At 47.5% G+C, this 8,920-nt stretch overlaps 1 pseudogene across 1 annotated transcript; it reads right to left on the minus strand.

The window, feature by feature from the left end:
- Window positions 1-7,482: 7,482 nt before the first annotated feature.
- LOC110299016 lies at window positions 7,483-8,366 on the minus strand (annotated as a pseudogene). Its single transcript, XR_002378423.2, has one exon. The product of XR_002378423.2 is annotated as a calcineurin B homologous protein 3 pseudogene (transcript).
- Between the last annotated feature and the right edge of the window lie 554 nt (window positions 8,367-8,920).

Genomic DNA, 8,920 nt, shown 5'->3' on the forward strand with positions numbered 1-8,920 from the left:
TATAACCCCACAGACAGTGGGTGATGCTCTGTGGTATTGGTACTCCTTACCATTCTTTGCTGGCCATTGTCATTACTTTATAGACAGTAATGCCATCAAAGAACTTCTGGTGGAATCCAGTGGCTTCTGACTGCTTCCCCAGACTCATGCCAATTGGCAGAGCCTTGAGGTCTCTTCTTGCTGATTTGTAAATGGTGTTTGTGAGTGGATCGAGCTGCCACTGCTGATTTATGTGAACCAAACTGCTGATATCCTGACAATGCAAATTGGATTTGCTCCAAAAAAACTTTTTCTAACCAGGTCCACATCCTCCTTTACTCCATTAACCGCTCCTTTCCACGGCCTCTGGTGGGTGGTGGGCTAAAGGGGGGCTTAGAGCACTTAAAAAACCTTATTAAAAGTAGGTTTTGGCTGGGCGGTGGTGGCGCACGCCTTTAATCCCAGCACTCGGGAAGCAGAGACAGGCGGATTTCTGAGTTTGAGGCCAGCCTGGTCTACAAAGTGAGTTCCAGGACAGCCAGGGCTACACAGAGAAACCCTGTCTCGGGGGAAAAAAAAAAAAAAAGTAGGTTTTAAAAACATCTAAACCTACAGAAGTGAGAAGACCAACTTTTTTCTTTCTTCCCAGACAGGATTTCTCTGTGTAGCCCTGGCCATTCTGGAACTCACTCTGTATATCAGGCTGGTTTCAAACTCACAGAGATCTACCTCCCCAAGTGCTGAGGTTAAAGGCTGAGAGCCACCGGGCAGCAAGAAGACCAACTTTTAGTCCAAATCTTTTTTTTTTTTTTTTTTTTTTGGCCTGGCCCCTCCATGGTTTTCACCACAAACACTATCCTGTACTAAATCACGTGAAACAAAACTTTCTGCCACCTCCCAAAGGCTGTAAGAAGTCAGATGTTATGTGTACGATTGTGTACAACGGCTTGAGTCAGAGCTGACCACCAGGGAGCGCTTCCAGCAGGTGAGTGGGAGCTCGTTGTAGCTTTTGTGGTTTTAGCCTTTATGAGCTGGCCCTGAGAACCGTCCAGTGTGCAGCTTTAAGCTCTTGAGCATGAACTGTTGCTCTGGTCAGTCAGTCTTTAGGTGTGTACTCAATAAACCAAGTCTGTCTCACTGAGCTCGGCGTTTATATGGTTTGTGGAGAGACTCCTGAACCCCGACGGTTATATTATGTACTATATGATCTTAGTACTAGTAATTAAAGCTGAACCAAATGAACCTGAATTTGCCAGATTAGCAAGGCGGACGAGGTTACCTGGCAAGCTGCCACCCTTGCCTTGCTAAAGCTTGTCAACGTGTTACTCAATGGATTGTGGCACGGAAAGAGATCCACGTCTGTTTCTGGCATAGCACACTCAGGACATGGGGAAGTCTGGAGGGGTGCACCATGTTACCAGGAAAACCATGGGCTCCTTTTGTGTCCCTTGGTCTTGCATATATATATATATATATATATATATATATATATATATATATATAGCTTGCTAAGAAAATAATTTAAAAATGGACCCAGAAGGAAACCCGAGGGCAGTTATATTAGGATCTGGGAGAAAACCAGGCAGGGACAATGGGAATCTTGACAATTCCCCGGAGATGAGGGAAAGAGAAAGTCACACTTTCCAGTGTTAGAGCCTGAGAACGCTGGCAGGGATGTAGCACGCAGCTTTGTGGGTGGCGGGGATGGGAAGGTGGAGGATACGGGCACTTCAAAAAAGCCGAGACGCCCTTAGGCTGATTGGAAAAGCTCTCCCACGCCCAGGCTTCAGCCAGAATTTGGAAGAAAAAATTGTAAAGAAGGAAAACAGGCAAAGTTGGGATTCAGACCCAAGCAAGGGGCTGAGGCGCACTTTTTACCTGCTAAAGCAGACCTGGCCTCCAGGTTCTCCCAGCATCCCTCAGTCCCCTACTTGGCATACCCCACCCTCTACCGTGAACTTTCCAGCCCAGGGGCCGGGCTTCTCCCCTAGAGGCTCTGCCCTATACAATCCAGACATTTTGGGTTCTCTCTCCCCTTATCTCCCTCTCTCTGCATTTTCTCTCTCCCCAAGTGCGTGCAGTGTTTGTCTTTCTCTCCCCACCCCCTTTGGCTCCCTTCCCATGGCGACTTCCCGGGCCTCGTTTTTTTTGGGGGGTGGGGGTGGGGGGACCAATGAACAGGCAGGAGAGCCGCTTCTCAATAAAGACTTCCCTTATATACTCCCACCTGGCTTGAATTAGCTCATTTCGCCGCCGGCGGAGAAATAACATCAGCAAAGTTTCACTTTTTTGAGTTAGAGACGCAGCAGGGCAGTGCCAACGTGCTCTGCGACTGTAATGAGCTGTACTGAGCAATGAGGGGAGGGGCCTTCAGGGAGGAAAAAGGTTTTAACAAGAGAGCAATCACCAGGGACACATACTATGTAGTTTGGAATGTCAGGTCTCTATGCACAGCTACAGGAGGAAGTAGGTTTTCCAAAATGACCTCAACAAAACCCAGATACCTATAATTTCTACAGGAAAATTTAAGTCGTTAGGAAAGGATTTGATGCTTCCATTTGTAGTGTTGCCAGGGAAACGGTTGGAAGGAGGGGGAGCAGTGCATCTTCAATAGCTTCCTAGCTGGCTCATGTCTGTTTAGCTACGGGTTCACCAGCGTCGATGTTCTCATCCGAGTCAGATGTCTGTGGAAAGCCTTGCCTTCATCTTTATAGCCACAGGGTTTATTACCATCAGTTCTGTCAAGTGGATCCAAGCGTGAGGCTCGGGTAGAGATCTCCCCACATCCCTCACATTGATGACGTTCCCCAGACAAGTTGACAGTCACCACCCAAAGCCTCCTCACGGTCTTCGGTCTTCGCATTTGGAGAGCTTCTCACCTGAAGAGCTTTCTCATGAGTGTGAGCTTTCCCTTGTTGAGTAAGATGACCAGCAAGACTGAAACCTTTCCCAAGTTCTTTACACCGGTGTGGTTTCTCACCCCTGTGAGTTCTTCTACATGCAGCAAGACGTTATCTATGATCAAATGTCTTCCCATGGTCCTTACATTTATAGGGTCTCTCACTGGTATGAAGTAACTGGCAAGACATAAGGCAATGGTCGCTACTACAGCCCCACCCAGTCTTGGCATTCATAGAGTTTTTCATCAGTGTGGACTGTCTGTGGTCTAACAAGTCCCTTAAATCCATTCATAGGTTTTCTTTCCGCTGTGAACTGCAGGATGGCAATGGAGTTGATGACTCCAACAAAAAGCTGTGCCCCACAGTTCCACAATCATAAGGTCTCTCGCTGGTATGGGTTTCCCAATGCCGTGAAAGTCGGTTGCTGCAATGGAAGCCTCGCCCACATTCTTTGTACTGATGAGGTTCTCATCTGGGTGAATTAGTTCTTGTTTATTTAGCAAGGGTTGAGGCCCCACAATGGGCCTCCCCACGTTTCTTACATTCCTAAGGCTTTTTTTTTTTTTCAAATCAATATGAACTTTCTGCTAATCAGATGATAGATGCGACCAAAGGTCTTTCCGCACTATACGTTCCTGAGACTTCCTCACGAGTATGAAATCACGGAGGAGCAATAAGTTGTAAGAGTTCTGTAAGAACTTTAAGAATTCTTCCAGTGGTCCTTACTTTCAGAGTGTGTTTTGCCTCTGAGTGCCCACTTGGCACAAGCTTTGCGTCATAGCCACAGTCTTCCCACACTCCCTCTTCACAGAGGACTTCACCCCACTAAGGATGCTTTACTGTGAGGTGAGTGCATTCGTTCCTGTACTCTTCTGGATGTGCCTTAGCTCTTCCCGTTATTTCTGAAGGTGGGTGTCTCACGATCAAGGATTTAGTTCAAAACTGTTCCTTTCTGAAGATAACACCTTTCATCTCCTATCTTGACTCCAAATCTGAAAAAGGGAGAAAAAAAATATGTCCTTCATAAGATAAAGATATCTAGTGGTAAGAGTGAAAACAGAGAAGACAGAGTGATAATTGAAATCGGTCCCAGTGAGGCAGGTAACTTGATTAGACTTACCAAAGTCATTGCTGACAGTGAGCCCCGGATGCTGTGAGCTTAATGTTTCAGACAGGGTCTGTCAAGTGTGTCACAGACTGCACACACAGCCTTTTGATTGAGAACTCCAGTCTGTGCCCATGAGCCTAAACCTTCACTCCAAGGCCCTGGCCCCAACCCCAGACTGGCCTTGACAGGAAGCAGCTATATGAGAGCCCTAAAACACAGAAAGCCTGACTTGTCGTCCCAGGAAATCAAGTCTGGCCACACACTCCCAAAATCAAACCCAAAATGGATGAAAAACAGAAAACAAATTTACTCAAGACAGCTATATTGGAAACACAATGGAGGACCCAACGTCCTCAGTGCAGTCATCAGGAAAATGGACATAATCATTAAAAGGACCGAAACAGGCCAGGGGTGGCACTGCTCGCCTTTAATCCCAGCACGTCAGAGACAGAGACAGGTGGATCCCTGTTAGATCAAGGATAGCCTGGTCTCCTTAGCAAGCTACCCAGGGCTATATACTATGTGAGGGGAAAAAAAGGAGCAAGGGCCAAGAGGTTCACATAATTAAGTGCTCTGGGTCACACTGTGGCTTGACTGGTCATTATTTCTACTCGGATTCTGCAAGGCTCTGGGCATTGTTGTTTGAGGCGATGTGGTTCCCACAAGATGGCTGTTTTCCAGTGGCAACCTCCTCATGGGGAGAGCTGCCTAGAAGACTCGATGTTCCTGATAGGTTTAAGAAGGTGACCGGGGACTGCTGGACACCGGAGGTCTCAAGCAGCAGACTAGAAAAGCAAGCACATAGTAATCGGTCAACAACCATGTCCCTGGGAAACGTCAAAAAGAAATCCTACTATCTCAGTGTCTCTGGCCTTGGAAGGGGAGTTATTGGTGCTGTACGAACACTCTGAGGATGATTCGCCAACAGACAGAGCTGAGCAAGACTCTGGCCCAAGGGACAAACGGCTATTTCTGCCTGGTTTTTGTTACCCATTGGTTATCTGTGGGCCCACATGAAAAGTCAACATTGTTTGCAAAAGCAAACTGTCCGTCATCAACTGTGGCTGATCCCTGTCTAACCTAGGTGTTCTAAGGTCTTTGTGTGTGGTGTGGTGTAGTGTGGTGTGGTGTGTGTACCTTCATGTCTGTGAGAACAGGCACATAATGTCACAGCACCCGTGTGTGTGTGTGTGTGTGTGTGTGTGTGCCTGTGTGCACAAGCGCGCACACACACATCTTCATGACTATGAATACCACAGCATGCATGTGGAAGCCAGAGGCCAGTACCAAGTGTCCCTGCCTTCTCTCATGTTAGCACAGGGTCTCTTTGCTGTTAGCCTCTGCTATGCCAAGCAAGCAGGCCCTGGAGCTTTAAGGAATTCTTCTGTCTCTGCCTCCCACGTAGCCCTGGAAGCACTATGATCCGGGCAGCACTATGATTATAGGTGTGCAGTACCATATCTGGCTTTATGTGGGCTCTGGGAATGCAAACTTAGTCCTCATCCTTGCATGAAAGCCCTTTCCCCATGAAGCCCTAGTTTCTTTCAGCCAAGAGCCTCCTGGACGTGTTAAATTTAATTTCAGTTTAATGTTTGAATGCCTAATCTATTGTCTGCTTGCTTGTTGGTAGAAACACTCTCTACTTTCTAGTTGGCTGATTTCACAGAGCCCAAAGTGGCTTTTGCATAGGAAACCAATGTGTTTCTCCATACAATGAGATGTCTCTGCTTTTTATTCTACAAGTCAGTCAACCAGCAAGATCATACTGGCGATTCTGGTACTGCCCAGAGGACTCTGACAGTGGCAGTGAAACAATGCTCTCCAGCTCTCTTTCCTTCATGGATATGCATCCCTCCCACGAACAGAAGCAATCCTATCTGTGTGTGCTCAGATCTGAAGCAAAGATCTGCGGACTGGAGATGAGGCTGAGCCGGTAAAGTGCTTGCCTGCATGCAGAAAGCTGTGAGTTTGGTTCGGAGTAGATGCATCAAGCCTGTGAGTGCATGCCTATGCTCCCAGCACTCAGGAGGTTGAGTCGGGAGGCAGAAGGGCATCCTAGGCAAAACAGTGAGTTCGAGGCCAGCCTAGGATACTTGAGACTTTGTCCCCAAAATTTAAATAAACAAACAACAGCACAACTGCATGAAGGAAAGGAAGGAAATCACAACTGCCCCTCAGGGAACGCAAGCTCTTGTATGCAAATTTATTATTATCTTCACTCATGCATATTCATCAAAGCAGCCGCCTTTAGGGATAATTTAGAACTCCAGGGGGTATTTGGCAGACTTTACATTTTTAATGTTTTCTCAACTACAATGACAAAAAGGAAATTATTGCAGGAGACCTTTAAAGAGACTCAGGCTGCTGCTGTGCTAACAACAGGTCTGCAGGGACCAGCAAGTGCTCACATTAATGTGGAAGGGGCTGGAGATGGGTCTTGGAGGCCCGGCACTTGCTCAGCATGCACAAGGCCTAGGGTCAATTCTCATAACTACAAAATTTTAACTAATAAATACAAAATAGGATTTATTTATTTATTTATTTATTTATTTATTTATTTATTTATTGGAACAAAGAAACTAGACTCTCTTGTATCAAGTGTTGTAGCTCTTTCAAGGACCCTCAAATGAGCCTGGCCAGGTGTGGTGCATACCTTTAACCCCAGGACTTGAGAGGCAGAAGGTAGATCTCTGTTGAGTTTGAAGCCAGCCTGTCTACATGTCCAGTTCCAGGCAAACTAATGCTACATAAAGAAATCCTCTCTCAAAAACAAAACAAAGATGGAGCCTGCATACAAGTCTGGCCTGCTTAGTGTAGCTCTCCCCCCTCCCCCCCGCCCCCCATCGGAGGAGCTGAAGCAAATAGACTATCACAGAGATCCACGACTGGTCAAAATGCAGGGTACACAGGAGCATGGCTGTCCATCTCCAAGTGATACATTTACAACCCAACCCCTACACCCAAAGCTCAGAGAGCACTGCAGAAAAGACGGCAGAAAGATTGCAAGGGCCAGAAGACAAGGGCACCTGCTTCAAGATAGTGTCTTTTAGATATGACAGGGACACTGCACCCATGATATCTCAACAGCTTTGCTGCCTGAGCAAGACTGGTCCAGTTCCTCCCACCCCCCACCCCTTAACTCTCAAATCCAAGATGTCTTTATTATTGTTATATATGTGTAAATAAATACAACAGACCAGTGTTGTATTTACCCACCCATCCTACCCACCATTTATTTTATTGATAGCCATTGTGCCTTGCATGAGATAGAACCCCTGATGGGCAAAGGATGCTTAAGATTTTCGTGTTTACTGGCCATTGGTACATTTATGTTCTATTCATTCTATTTTGTGACACAGAGTCTCACTGTGTGTGCTCTAGCCTGCCAGGAACTCACTCAGTAGACCAGGCTGGCCTCAAACTCACAGAGATCTATCTGCCTGCCTCTGCCTCCCGAGTGCTGGGATTCAAGGCAAGCACAGCCACGCCACGCTCTTCTCTTTTGATCATCTTTATTCTTTGGGATGAAATCCATCAAGAGCCATGTACCCCATAGCTGCTGCAAGAGTCTGCCGGATTCAAGGGGCAGCTTCTCCAGTGTGGGTGTGGCAGCTCGCCGGTCACTGGCATAAGACCGTGGCTTCTAGATTCAGGAAGCTGACTTGCATCTTCACCTCCAATTCGAGGCTCTTCCAGGTCTTGACGAAGTCCTCGAAGGTGATGCCCTCATACTGCTGGCCCTCCTTTAGCGGCTGGTCCGAAGCCCTGGCCGCCTCCTTCAAGGCGCCCCGGGCGATGGCATTGGCAACGGAGCGCACAGTGTCTCTCTCAACTTGCGGGTGCGCCGACAGCAGGCTCTCCACCACCCGGCGGTACTCCTGCAGGGTAATGATCCCATCGCCGTCCTGGTCGTACATGTTGAAGAGGAACCGCATCTTCTCCTTGCGGTTCTGCTCTGCCTCGTCTTTGTTGAGACTGGGCCGCAGGGGCCGGAAGTAGGAGATGATGGTCAGGAAGTCCTGGAAGGTGATCTCCTCCGCCAGACCGCTGGTCCCTTTGCCCAGGTTCCGGTTGTCGAAGAAGGCGCGGACGATCCTGGAGCGGATCGGATTGAACTCCAAGTCCAGGATGTTGTCGAAGTTCTCTGGCTGTAGGGTGGGCTGATCCCCGCTCAGCAGCCGGAACCTCTGGTGCAGCTGCTTGATCTGCTCCCAGCTGAAATCGCACTTGTTCAACACCTCCTGGATGTGCGCCCACCATAAATCGGTCCTGCTCTCGCGCTCCCACTCCTCCTTGGACGAAAGGGAGGCGCCCATGGTGCCCCGTGTGCTCGGAACGACCTCAGGCGCTGAGTGGAAGGGTTCGGGCTTCCTGGTCGGTCTCACCTTGCTGCCGTTCTGATTTATTAGGTCATCAAAGCAACCTCTGTTAGGGAAGTTCCGTCACAATCTCCGAAGGCTCTTTCCTCCCCAAATTCAGTGAAATGAAGCATATTATAATAAATATTATATGTGTGTTGTATATTACACATTGCGTATTATAGATTGCATATTATATATTATGTTACATGTTACATATATTATGTGTCATATATTTATTATTTATTTTATACATTATATAATTTTATATATATATGAAAAGAGAGAGCACACTTTGGTTTTCCTAGGACAACCAAAGATACGTGTCTTTGTCTTACAAAAGATGCTAAAATGGCCAGTGATGCCAACATTCAGGAGGTAGGGGCAGGAGAATCTCTGTGAGTTTGAGAACAACATGGTCTGCACAGTTGAGTTCCAAGTCATTCAAGGGAAGGATGGAAAGATGGAAGGAAGAAAGGGAAGGATGGAGAGGAGAGGGAGAGGGAGGAGAAGAGGGAGAGGGGAGGGAAGAAGGGAGGGGAGGGGAGAAGGGAGGAGAGGAGAGAGGATAGGAG

The sequence above is a fragment of the Mus caroli genome, chromosome 7 (genome assembly GCF_900094665.2).
Source record: "Mus caroli chromosome 7, CAROLI_EIJ_v1.1, whole genome shotgun sequence".
Lineage (NCBI taxonomy): Eukaryota > Metazoa > Chordata > Mammalia > Rodentia > Muridae > Mus > Mus caroli.